Consider the following 14,291-nt stretch of genomic DNA (forward strand, 5'->3'; position numbering starts at 1 on the left):
GAGTGTCATCATTAGCATCAGCTACACCTTCCACAAATTTGTTATTCTGATGGTAAAGGACCACAGATAGCTGAAACATTCTCCTCTTAATAGCCAATTCTGCCTCCCCGCCCACCCCCCCTTTTTTTTTTGCTATTGAAGTACTTCTGCAATAAAAATCTTTGTATGTGTTTCCAAAGTTCCTATAAACTTTACTGTGGTATAGTTTTATAAATAAAATGCACCATTAAAACATTCAACTTGATGAGTTTGGGCAAAGGTATACATCTGTGTAACCACCACCCTAATCAAGATCGAGAACATTTTGGGGTGCCTGGGTGGCTCAGTTCATTGGGTATCCGACTCTTGATCTCAACTCAGGTCTTGATCTCGGGGTTGTGAGTTCAGCCCCGCTCTGGGCTTCACGCTGGATGTAAAGCCTACTTAAAAAAAAAAAAAAAAAAAAAAAAAAGATACAGAACATTTCTCTCACTCCAGAGAGTTCCCTTATGCCTATTGGAGTCCATGTCTCCCACCCATTGCCTTAGGGAACCACCGTTTGGCTCTTTGTCATTCTAGATTAGCTTTGTCTTTTCTAGAATTTTCTATAAACACAATCATACAGTATGATTCTTTTATGTCTGTCTTCTTTTTTATTTTTTTTAACATTTATTAATTTTTGAGAGAGAGAGACTGAGCGTGAGCAGGGGAGGGGCAGGGAGAGAGGGAGACACAGAATCTAAAATAGGGTCCAAACTGAGCTGTCAGCACAGAGCCCAACATGGCGTCGAACCCATGAACTGTGAGATCATAACCTGAGCCAAAGTCGGACAGTTAACTGACTGAGCCACCCAGGCATCCCTTGTCTGTCTTCTTTTACTTACGGATTGCTTTTGAGATTTCCCATGTTGTTACATGTTGCAGCATTTTGTTCCTTTTCACTGCTGAGTAGTATTCCATAGTATAAATGTATCACTATTTGTTTATCCATTTACTTGTGATGGGCATTTGGGCTGTTTTCAGATTCTGGTTACATGAATAAAGCTGCACGAACATTCAGGTACAAGACTTTGTCTGCACATGTTTTCATTTCTCTTGAGTAAATACTTAGGACTGGAATTGCTGGGTCATATAGTACGTGTAAGTTTTAACCTGATGATACACTGCTAAATCAGTTTTCAAAGCGTGCATATCATTTTGCATTCAAACCAGCAACGTATGATTTCCAGTTTTTCCACATCCTTACCAATTTGGTATTGTCACTCTTTTTTAATTAAAAAAAGTATTTCTTATCTAACTCATATTAGCATTAAAAAAACATTTGTACAATCACAAATTTTATCCGGAAACACATCCTTACCAGTACTCGGGATGGCAAACATTTTGCCTATTCATTCATTGCCACAGGGTGATCTTGAACAAATCAAATCATCCCTCTGAGCCTCAGTTTCCTCACCTGTCGAGTGGAAATAACAATAGTATTTATCTCAGTGAGTCATTGTGAAAATCAATTAACATCTTACACGCAGGGGTGATAAGAATTCCAAGAAAAATAAATCAGGGAAAGAGGGCGGGATGTGTCTTGAGACAGAGTGGTCGGAAAGACCTCATGAGGAGAGAACATGCAGAGACTCACTGGGTTGGGAGAGCGAGTCATGTGACAATCTAGGGGAAGTGTGTTCCAAGCAGAAGGAACAATAATGGCAAAGGTCCAGAGGTGCATCCACACTTAGTGTGTTTAAGAAATAAAGGAGGCCCACGTAGCTGGATCAGAGTGGGTATAGGGAAGAGAGTGATGGAGATGACGTTGGAAAGGTAACGAAGCCAGATTGTGGGGCCGTGAAGTCTCGGTGTTGATATGAAACTTTAATTGACACAAGATGAGAGGCACTGGAGGGTTTTGAGCAGAGGAGTAAGCCACACTGGCTTGTATTTTAATAGGATCTCTCTGTCTGCTGGGTGAAGAATGGATTGGAGGGGGGCGCCTGGGTGGCTCAGTCGGTTAAGCGGCCGACTTCGGCTCAGGTCATGATCTCGCGGTCCGTGAGTTTGAGCCCGGCGTCGGGCTCTGTGCTGACAGCTCAGAGCCTGGAGCCTGTTTCAGATACTGTGTCTCCCTCTCTCTGACCCTCCCCCGTTCATGCTTTGTCTCTCTCTGTCTCAAAAATAAATAAACGTTAAAAAAAAAATTAAAAAGAAAAGAAAAGAAAAGAAAAAAAGAATGGATTGGAGGGGCACGAGGAAAGCAGGGAACCCAGTGAGCAGGCTGAGGCAGTCATCCAAGGATAATATGACAGTGAGCTTGGGACAAGCTGGTGGCAACTGACAATCATAAAAACTCAGAGAGAGAAAAGATCAGAATATCTGAGACTTCATGGGTATGTACAAGGAAAGTTATTACAGTGCCACTTCTACTGGAAATAACCTCGAAAAGGACTAGTCAATAACCTAGAAAAGGAATAGTCCTAGGGAAGGACTGGAAAGAACCTAGATATCCATCATTTGGGGACTGGGAAAATAAATGATAAGACAATAATGGAGTACCAAGCTATTGTCGAAAAGAATAGGGATGTATAAAAGCTAATTGTATTTCGTGGCGCCTGGGTGTCTGAGTCAGTTAAGCGTCTGATCTCAGGTTAGGATCTTGTGGTTCATGAGTTTGAGCCCTATGTCGGGCTCCCTGCTGTCCACGTGAAGCCTGCTTCAGATCTTCTGTTTCCCTCTCTCTCTGCCTCTCTCTCTCTCTCTCTCAAAAATAAATTAATTAAAAAACTAATTCTATTTCTGTAGAGTAGCAATGATCAATCTGAAAATAAGATTAAGAAAACAATTTCATTTACAATATCACCAAAAAGAATAAAATGCTTGGGAATAATTTTAACAAAAGTAGTGCAAGGTACTTCAAAACCTAAAAAAAAATACCCTCGAAAGAAACTGAAGAAGACCTCAACAAAGGCATCTCATGGGGTGGGAAAGATATCTCATGGAAAAGACATTCTTTCATAGTTTGGAAGATTTCATATTGTTAAGGTGAGGATAGTCTTCAAATTGATCAACATAATTCTCATCTATTAAAAAAATAGACACGCTCATCCTAGAATTTGTATGGAAATGCAAGGAATCCAGAACAGCCAACCAATCTTGAAAAAGTAAACCAAAGTTGGAGGACTCACAATTTCTAATTTCAAAACTTACTCCAAAGTTGCGATAATCAAGACAGTGTGGTAGAAATACCTATCAGTGGAACAGAACCGAAGAGTCCAGAAGTAAACCCTTACATTATGGCCAACTGATTTTCTTTTTTTTCTTTTTTTTTTAATTTTTTTTAAAATTTTTGAGACAGAGAGAGACAGAGCATGAACAGAGGAGGGGCAGAGAGAGAGGGAGACACAGAATCCGAAACAGGCTTCAGGCTCTGAGCTGTCAGCACAGATCCCGACAACGGGGCTCGAACTCACGGACCGTGAGATCATGACCTGAGCCGAAGACACTTAACCGACCAAGCCACCCAGGTGCCCCGGCCAACTGATTTTCAACACAGGTGCCAAGACAATTCAATGGGGAAAAGACGAGTCTTTTCAGTAAATTGTGCTGGAACAGCTAGATATCCCCGTGCAAAATAATGAAGTTGGATCCCTATCTCACACCATCCACAAAAATAAGTCAAAATGGATCATAGACCTAAAGATATAAGCTAAAACTATAAAATTCTTAGCAGTAAACCTTCATGACCTTGAGGTAAGCAAAGCCTTCTTCATGTGACACAAATAACAACAACAAAAATAAACTGGACTTCATCAAAACTAAAAACGTGTGTTGCAAATGAGATAATAAGAAAATGAAAAGACACCCCACAGAATGGGAGCAAATACCTGCACATCACAGATCCGGTAAAGGACCGGTATTCCAAACACACAAGTAACACAACTCAACAATAAAAAGACCACATAATTGAAAAGTGGGCAAAAGATTTGAAGAGACATTTCTCCAAAGAAGTTATACAAATAGCTAATAAGCACATGAAAAGATGCCTCTTATCATTAGTCGTTAGGGTAATACAAATTAAAGCCACGATGAGATGTCACTTTACCTCCGTTAGAATGGCTATAATCAAGAAGACAATCACAAGTGTTGATGAGAGTAAGAAGAAATTATAACCCAAATATATTTTTGATGTGAATGTAAAACGGTACAGTGCCTTTGGGAAACAGTGTGGAGGTTCCTCAAAGGGTTAAACGTAGAGTTACCGTACGACCCAGATATCTCATGCCTAGGTATATACCCAAGAGAACTGAAAAGATATGTCTGCACAAAAACTTGTAAATGAAAACTTCATAGCAGCATTATCCATCATAGCAAAAAGCAGAAACAACTGCGATGTCCCTCAACGGATACATAAAACGGGGTATGTCCATACAGCGGAATATTAGTTGGCAATTGGCAATAAAGAGGTATGAAGTACTGATATATACTGCAACACAAAAGAACTTTGGAAATCTTATGTTAAATGCAAGAAGCCAGTCACAAAAGACCACATATTGTATGATTCCATTTATATGAAATGTCCAGGAGAGTCAAATCTACAGAAACAGAAAGTAGACTAGTGGTTGCCTAGGGCTGGGGGTTAGAGTAAAATAAGGAGTGACTGCTAATGGGTATGTTTTTTTGAGGGGGAGTTGGCTAATGAAAATGTCCTCAAATTGATTGCAGTCATGGTTGCACAACTCAGAATATACCAAGAAACCACTGAGTTGTACATTTAAAATGGACGAATGTATGCTATGTGAGTCATAATTCAATAAAAACATTTATTTTTTTTAAAGAATGAAGAAACTCCTTAGGTACCACTAGGGGATAAGTGGATAAGTGGATTGGGCAGGGAGCAAAGTGCGCAACAGCTCTTGTATTTTACCATTTGTGTCGAACAAGAGAACAAACATACATGGGAGTTTACCAGCACATGTCGGGCTGAGTCAGGAAGGGCACACCTAAACACAGCCCCCATGGTTTCTTCCAGGGAGGGAAATTGTGTAGCTGGGTGACAGAACAGGGAAGGAGACCTACAGGTCCTGCTGGACCCTCTGTACTCTTTAATTCTGGATCACTTGACTATAGTAACTACTCAAAAATTAAGTCAATTTAAAAATCAGAGACTTCACGGACAAGATAAAATTGAGGCTGGGTAGGATTTCCAGAGGATGAAAAAAGTCAAGAAAAGTTTGGTATGTACTTGACAGTGGGGTCGAGGATGGAGGAAAGATGGAAGCAAAGGCTGGACTGCCTTTAACTAGCCGTGACTTTGTTTTCTCATCTGCAAAGTGGAATGATAAGAGTACTTACTTCACCAGGTCATTAAAACTTCCTTAAAAGCTCTCATTATTATGCCCTCACTTATATCATCTCATTTAATCTCTTTGAGCTAGGAATGATTATAAGGGGGTGGCTCAGAGAGGTATAGACACCTGTCCAAGGTCACACAGCCAGCAAATGGGAGAGCTTGGGATTCCCAAGTCTGGGACCCTCAGGTGTACCTCCAAAGCCGGTGCTTGTAATCTGTACACAAACTCAGTAAGTGTGCCCCGGAAACTGAGGAATAGAGAGAAAAATTGGGACCAGAGGACACACCCCAGAGTTCAGTCCTGGAGGGAGGGCAGGAGCTAGGGAACAACATGGGCTTCACTTCACAGTGAGTCATTTGACTCTTCCAAAAATATATTTTCCTATTTCTAGGGGTCATTTGCATTTCATATTTCGAATTCTTTGGGACCACTGTTGATTGTTCCATATTCAAAACAGGATGGGGGGGCGGGGGAAGAGAGCCACAATCATTATTTCAGGACTCAGATATTTCCCCTTTAATTTGCAAAGTAGCCAATGCTCATTTCACAGCAATACCCTCCCAGGCAGGTCAGTGCTGCGCTCATTTCCCAAGACAGGCAAATGAAAATCTGAGAAGACTAGCCCTTAAGAAACTCAGCAACAGCCCCCAGCAGGTCCTTGGCACCCCTTCTTAAGAGTTCCTCCACTCTCCATCTTCTCCTCTCACCCTGCCTTATTTTTCTCCAGAGAACTTGTCACCACCAGGCACTGTAATACTTATTTATAATAAGTTAATCTGTTTATCGTCTGTCTCTTCTGCTTATTTGCAAGTTCCATGCGGGTACTATTCGTGTGCCCATTTTACAGATGAAGAAACTGAAGCTCGAGGTTTGCAAACAGCCAGTGAACGATAGCACTGAGATCCAAACCCTTCGTACTTTGATAAATTTTATTAATGTTTATTAAGGACTTATTATGTACGTCTCTGCCAGGGGCTGGAAGCACAAAAAGATGGACAAGATAGTCTTGGCCTTCAAGCAACATCCAGTCCAATTAGGGAGAGAAAAACTTAAACCAATAACTTAGATGCAGAGCGGAAAATGCTGTGGGAGAGAGTGAGGCCCATGATATTGTTAAGACCAAAAGTTGGAGGGACACTGGTCCAGCCTGGGCTGCATCAAGGAGGACTTCTTGAAGGAGGTGATAGGTTGACCTTTCAAGGTTGCTAACAGAAGATCATGGCAATGGGTATTTCAGACAGAAGAGACAGCCTGGCGAAGGCTGGAGGGAGGAACAGCCTGGCCTGAATGATGAACCGTAAACACTTCTGAGTCGTTGGTGCCTGAAGCCCTCGGGCGTCGACCGGTGGAAAATTAGGCTGGAAATGGCAGCAGACGCTGATAAGGAGCTGGGGCTTTCTCCTGTGGTGACCGCGGACACCATGAGTGCCTTGGATCCCTACAGCAGGTACCATCGTAACGTCAGCTGACCTGTGCCCAGGGGTGTGGCGCGGGAATGGGGGTGCTGAGGGGAGCCCCTGAAGTTGTTTTTCTGCCCCCAGCTGCGTGGCCTCCTCCAGCTGACGGGTTCCCCCCCTCCCAGGGGGATTGGGGGACAGCTCGGTTTCACAACCCCCTGCCTTCCCCCAGGGTCCCCGGAGGGCAAGAAAAGAGGAAGCGCTTATCTGACTTCCTCCGGGGCCCCTGCGCTGGTGCGCAAACCCAGGCAGGTCCCCTAGGCCTGCTGCCCCCCAGCATTCTCCGACATAAAAGGCCTGCCCAGGGACGCCTGGGTGGCTCAGACGGTTGGGTTGGGTGGCCGACTACGGCTCAGGTCATGATCTCGCGGTTTGTGAGTTCGAGCCCCGCATCGGGCTCTGTGCTGACAGCTCAGAGCCTGTAGCCTGCCTCGGATTCTGTGTCTCCCCCTCTCTCTGTCCCTTTCCTGCTTGCTCTCTGTCTCTCTGTCTGTCTCTCTCAAAGATAATAAACAATTAAAAAAAAAAAAAAAAAAAAAAAAGACCTGCTCTGCCCCCTCAGCCTTGGCCGGGCTCCCGGAGGGTGCGGCCAGGCCCCAGAAACCAAGAGAATGGGTTCGCGTCCCAGCAATTCGGATTTACTGTCTGCTCTTGAGCAATACCTCGTGCCCGAGCTTCTCATCTTGAACACGTCACGTCCTCTACTCAGCAATTTAAAACTGGGGCAATTGCATGAATTGACGTGGAGAGATCCCCAAAACACACGGGCAGGATAGGATGAAAACACACTTCTCAAAAAAAAAAAAAAAAAAGAAAGAAAGAAAGAAAGAAAGAAAGAACACGGTTTTGTATTTACCCATATATGTATGGAGATGCTAAGAGAAAGGTCTGGAAACTACACAGGGGCAACAACAGACGTTGTCGCTGAAGAAGAAAGGAAAGTTGGAATCAGGGGGAAAGAGATGATGACTTTTTCTCAGTTGTTTTGTGTTTTTTTTTTTTCCATTTTTAAACCAGACTGTATTTGTTTTTATTTTGTGTAATTGAAACACTAATAATTAATGAGAGGACTGACATATATGGTTATTGAAGGTCTTTTCCCCAAACATTTTGTTAATGAAAATTGCCAGGCATGTAGCAAAATTGAAAGACTTTTACAACAAAACCCCTACAGGACTTACCACTTTACATTCCGCCATTAATATTCTACTGGCTTCTTCACATGTCTGTCCATCTAGCCATCTGTCCACTCCCCCCCCCTTTTTTTTTAATTTTTTAAAATGTTTATTTATTTTTGAGAGAGACAGAGACAGAGACAGAATGTGAGTGGGTTAGGGGCAGAGAGAGAGGAAGGAGCCACAGAATCCGAAGCAGGCTCCAGGCTCTGAGCTGTCAGCACAGAACCCACAAGCCGTGAGATCATGACCTGAGCTGAAGTCGGACCCTCAACTGACTGAGCCACCCAGGTGCCCCATGTCCACTCCCCTTTTTAAAATGTATTTCAAAGTAAATTACTTCAGGTCACATTTTCATTTTTTTAATTAAAAAAATTTTTTTTTATTTTTAAATTTATATCCAAGTTAGCATACAAGGCAACAATGATTTCAGGAGTAGATTCCTTAGTGCCCCTTACCCGTTTAGCCCATCCCCCCTCCCACAACCCCTCCAGCAGCCCTCTGTTCTCTGTATTTAAGGGTCTCTTATGTTTTGTCCCCCTCCCTGTTTTTATATTCTTTTTGCTTCCCTTCCCTTATGTTCATCTGTTTTGTATCTTAAATTCCTCATATGAGTGAAGTCATATGATTTGTCTTTCTCTGACTACTTTCACTTTTTGGCTCACATTTTATTAACTGGAATTCAACGTTTGTTTACAGTATTTTTCGTGTAAAATTTACATACAACAAAGTGCATAAGATTAAGTGTTCATTTGCTGAGTTTTTATAAATGCACGTACACCAATGTAACTTCAACCTGATAAGATACACATTTCTATCACTCTAGAAAGTTCCCTTTTGTCCTAGAGGGTATTTTAATTGCTAACATTTTGTGTCAGCGTTCAGCACAGGGCCAGGTATATAGTAAGTGCTCAATAAATGTTAGCAGAAGGACCCCTGGCTGGCTCAGTGGGTGGAGCGTGCAACTCTTGATCTCGGGGATGTGAGTTCGAGCCCCACGTTGGGTGTAGAGATTACTTAAAGATAAAATCTTTAAAAAAGTAAATGTTAGCTGAAGGAATGAGCGTGCACATGGCCTGCTCCCCTGAAGTCATGCCGTTTTCCTTTTGCAATCCCCCTGCCCTGGGGCTGAAACTCAGTAAAGGCTTAATAAAGATTTATTGATTGCATTGGGTGTATATTGCTGCGTACATTTAGCAGCTTAAAACATTAGAAACAGTAATTATCACACACAATTTGGGGGGTGGGCGGTCAGGAATTTGGAGGCAGCTTAGCTCAGTGGTTTGGCTTGGGGTTTTTCACCAGCCTGCCATCAAGGTCAGGCCTGGAATCATCCAAAGGATTGACTGGGGCTGAGGATCCATTTCCAAGATGCCTCACTCACACGACTCGTGGCAGAAGGTGGCAGTTCCTCACCAAGTGAACCTCTCCATAAGGCTTGCCTGAGTACTCATGACACGATGGCTGGCTTCCCCCAGAGCGAGGGCTCCCGGAGAGCAGGGTGAAGCATCACATTAGTTCTCTGGGTCATCCCTGTTCAATGTGGGAATGGTCTGCACGAGAGCAGGGATGCTAGGAGACTAGACTAACCGGGGTCTCCTTGGAGAAGGTAGTCATTGTGAATGTGTATTCAAATTTTCTGAGCACTTGCTTTGTGCTGGGTGCTACGCTGAGCTCCAGGGAGTGCAGGAATGAGTCAGAACCAGCTATCCCTCTTCCCCTCACAAGATGTGTGTGTGTGTGTGTGTGTGTGTGTGTGTGTGTGTGTGTTTGTGTGTGTGTGTGTGTGTTGGGGTGGCGGATGGAGATCAGATAGACATGGAAACAGATGGTGTTACAGAGTATGATAAATATCACAATAGTGTTTTTTTTTTAAAGCTTTTCTATAATTCACATTCATGGTACAACATTTAAGACACATCATGAAACAAAGTTTCCTTCTCTCCTTGTTATATAGCTACACACTCTTCCAGCTCAGAGGCAGCAGCTAGAACTGTTTTGTATATTCTTCCAGAACTATTCCATGCATATACACAAAGACATTTCCCACCCTTTTTACGCAAAAAGACAGCACTATTCAAAGTGCATTGCTCTACACCCTGCCTTTCCCCCCCTCATTTACTTTATCTTAGAGATAATTTCCTATCAGTTCATAGACAGCTTCTTCATTTTTATGAATGGCTGTATGGCATTCTATTGTCTGCGTGAGCCACAGTTTATTTAACCAGTCTCCTATCCCTGAACATTTCTTTCTTTCTTTTTTTAAGTTTATTTATTTATTTTTGAGAGAGAGAGAGCAGAGGAGGGGCAGAGAGAGAGGGAGAGAGAGAATTCCAAGCAGGCACTACACTGTCAGTGCAGAGCCCCACGTGGGGCTCACGTTTGCCTCACAAACCATGAGATCATGACCTGAGCTGAAACCAAGAGTCGGAAGCTTCACTGACTGAGCCACCCAGGCGCCCCTGTTTATTTCTAATCTCAATGATTTTCCTTGCACATCCATCTTCTCCACTTGTGTGAGTATACTTGTAGGAGAAATTCTTGGCAGTGGAATTGTTGCATCAAGGGGTCTGTGCATTTAAAATATTGTTAAATAGGGTTTATACCAATGTACCCTTCCACCTGCCATACGTGACTGTTTCCTTGCACCTGCAACCACATGTACGTTACCAAACTCTCCAAGCTTAGCCAACCCAGCACTTGAAAAATGTTTTCTCAATGTAGCATTAATTCGTGTTTCTCTTATTATGGGTGAGTTTGACACTTACCACATATCAGAGTTGTTTGTATTTTCATTAAAAATTTTTTAATGCTTATTTATTTTTGAGATAGAGGGAGAGAGAAAGAGAGTGAGCACGAGTGGGGGAGGAGCAGAGAGAGAGAGAGAGGAAGACACAGAATCCAAAGCAGGCTCCAGGCTCTGAGCTGTCGTCGGGCACACAGCCCGACGTGGGGCTCGCTCGAACTCACTAACTGTGAGATCATGACCTGAGCCGAAGTTGGATGTTTAACCAACTGAGCCACCCAGTAACCCCTGTATTTTATTTTCTGTGAACTGTACAAGTTGCTACTGGGCTATGGGTGTTTATTATCTATTTGAATATCCTCTGCACATCAGAGGCCCTATCCCTTTGTTTACGTGATAAGCTTCAAAACCCAGGTTTTGAAGTTTTGGGGTTTTTTTGGAACAAGTTGCTTTGAGTCAGATAAATGAGAAGTTTCTGCAGGTTGTGTCATTTTCTGTACATCACTGCAGAGCTTGCCTGGGGTCCAAGGGAGCAGCTGTGTCATGTAGGGCTCGAAAAAAGTGATGCTGGGACCTGGGGGTGGGGAATAGGAGGTGAGTGGGCAAGGAGGCAGTTGTTAGCTCTTGCACTGGATGGAAAGGGCTGTCACAGGAGACAGGGAACTCACCATCACAGGAAGTGGGCAGGACAGGCTGGCCTGGCTCTAAGACCCTTTGCCCTTCATCTGAAATGCCTGACATAGACAAGTCAGAAATGGAGGGCACACCAATAGGACTGCCAATTTCTGATCGTTTAAGCCTAAACAGGTGGATACTGCACCTGCGGGCTCCAAGTAACATTATTTAATAGGAATATAAACTTTCTAGAGTGTAAGCCCCACGAGGCCAGGGTTCAAGTGCGAAATAAGTAGTCGTGGAATGAGTAAACGAACAAATGAACGGATGAATGAATCCAATCAAAGGATGTGAAAGGCAGCTGTTTCTGAACAGGGAGGGAGCCCTCTCAACCCTGCCCCTCCTTGAACACGCCTTCTCCTTTTCTTTCTCCTCGCCCTATCTGAGTCAGGTCTCTGCCTTTCTCCTCAGGTCCTGCCCAGCTCCCAGGCCCAGACTCTCCTTGGACCTCCAGTCAACCCTCCTCTCCAAGCAGCTAGACTCACTTCAGTAAAATGCAAGCCCTTTAGGTCACTCTCCATTGCCTGCATTTCAAAAGCCTTCTCAATCTGCCCACTCCTTTGCTTTCCTCTCCTTTAAGTCCTGGTCCCCACCCCCGACACCCCATGTTCCTCCAGCAATAAAAATGGTCGTATTTATTGAGCACTTGCGGTATGTACGTTTATGTGGATTATCCTGAAGTCTTCAGCAATCTACAAGATCTCTGAGGGTGATGCTATTATTATCCTCATTTTGTAGGTGAGGGAACCAAAGACCCAGAGACATGTAGGAGCTTATCCAAGGTCCCCCAACTAGCAAATGATAGAATTGGGATTCAAAAGTCACTTGGTCTGACCCCCGGGGCCACCAGTGCCTAACCACGGCAGTAGAGCTAACTGGTTACCAGTCCTTGGAGTGTGCCATGTTCCTTCGTGCTCCCTGCCCTTTGCTCATGATGGCCCTGCTGGGGAGGGTGGGGTGGGGCTCTCCTGTCTACCTTATTCCACTTGCCAAAAATCTTGCTCCTCCTTCAAAGTCTTGCTCGTAAGTCACCCCCTCTGCAAAGCCTGTCCTGTCTTCCCTAGGAAGAGACAGTTTCTCACTCTTTGATTTGACCGTTGAGAACTTTATGCTGTAGTGATTTGGGGACTCCCATCAAACTGAGAGCCCCCCCAGTGGGCGGGGATTGTTCTATATCTCCCTCTTGTCTAGCACAATGCCTGCTACAGAGTGTATGCTCTCTAAACATCTGGTGATCAAATGACAGCGGCCAGAGGACTCTTTCCCAGCACACAGTCAAGGAGCGCCGCTAGGAGTCTTCTGTTGGAAGCTGGGAGGGAGAGAAGTTAAGTTGCAGGGCCCTAAATAAAAGGAGCCACACTGTAAGGGGCAGCTGGAGATGATTTCACTAACTTTACCACTTGTCCATGGGTCAAAACTGTGCCCAGGAGACCTAGCTGGTACAGAAATTCCATCCTTACCCCACCCCTAGAGGTCTTTGGGAAGCAGCTATCTCATGCCCAGGGGTATTTCCCCTCTTGCAGTGCCAAGAATGAAACCATATTGGGAAGTGATCCTGGCAGGGTCTCTGAATGCTACAGGAGGAAGTGTGGCCAGAGTCCGTAGGCTCAGAGCCTAGACTGCCCCAGTCAGGGCCCTTTGGACCTCAGAAACCAAGGCATTACATGGCTTTGGTAAGAGGGTAGTTCCGGGGTGGGTGGGGACTTCCTTGGGGTGTGAGGGAAATTGCTCCATCCCTGGAGCTGTGAGGCAAGAATGTTCCAGTGACTCTGGGCAGCCCTGTCACTGTGCTTCTCCCTCTACGTCTGCCTCACTCAGGAACTTATTAAAGTTCCCTATAGTCTCAGGACAAATGCCTCAGCCTGTGGTCACTACATCCCAAAAGCTGCCGGACAGGATAGCAAAGCGGCTAGGAGCATGCGCGCTGGGGTTGGCCAGATATGGGTCCGAACCCCCGCTTACTGTGTGACCTTGGGTCATTCACTTCACCTCCTTATGTTCCAGTTCCCTCATCCATAAAATGAAGGTAAATAAATTTGAAAACATCAAAATTATGGATTTGTTCAGTGGAACAAATTTGTTCAAAGGAAGTCACCATAGGCCAGTGGTTCGCAAAGTGTGCTCCCTGGACCATCAGCATCACCTGAGTACATGTTAGAAATGCAGAATCTCATGTCCCACCCCTACTCTACGGAGTCAGAGACTCTGGGGTGGGGCTCAGTGATCTGTGTTTTAGCAAGCCGAACAGGAGATTCTGGTGCACGGTAGAGTTTGAAAGCCACTGCCACAGACAACCCAGCGGATGAGCAGTGGATTAGGTGAAGATACTGGGAACATCAATATCCAGCAAGAGATTAATATCTAAAATTTACAGGCTACTCCTGCAAATCGACAAGAAAAAGACAGGAAACCCAATTCATAATGGGCACCAGACAGGAACAGGCAATTCACTGAAGGGGAAGCCCAAATGTCTGGCAAGCACAGAAGATTCTGAGTCTCATATCATCAGAGAAATTCAAACACTGAGATGACCTTACACCCAAACTATAGGCAAAATTGCAAATATGGGGAGACAAGCATCTTTCACACGCTACTAGTAGAATTTAGTGACATGTAAAAAATATGTGCCCTGTGATTTAGGATTCCATCTTGGGTAGAGGGTCCAAAGAAGTTTTCACACAGGCTTATAGGGTCATGTACACAGATGTTCATCACAGTGTTGTTTGTGGTGAGAGGGAATTGGAAGCCACCTGGGCATCCATCACAGGGGGACAGGGGTGAATAAATTACACCATGGATGCTCAGCTTGGAATGCTTTGCAGCAATATGATACAATAGGCTAGATTTTCCCACAGAAACATGGGTGGAACTTAGAAATAATCACATGATGGAGTGAAATAAGAAAGCGTCAGATTGAGAT

The sequence above is a fragment of the Panthera pardus genome, unplaced genomic scaffold (genome assembly GCF_024362965.1).
Source record: "Panthera pardus isolate Hobbes unplaced genomic scaffold, ASM2436296v1 HiC_scaffold_25, whole genome shotgun sequence".
Classification (NCBI taxonomy): Eukaryota; Metazoa; Chordata; class Mammalia; order Carnivora; family Felidae; genus Panthera; species Panthera pardus.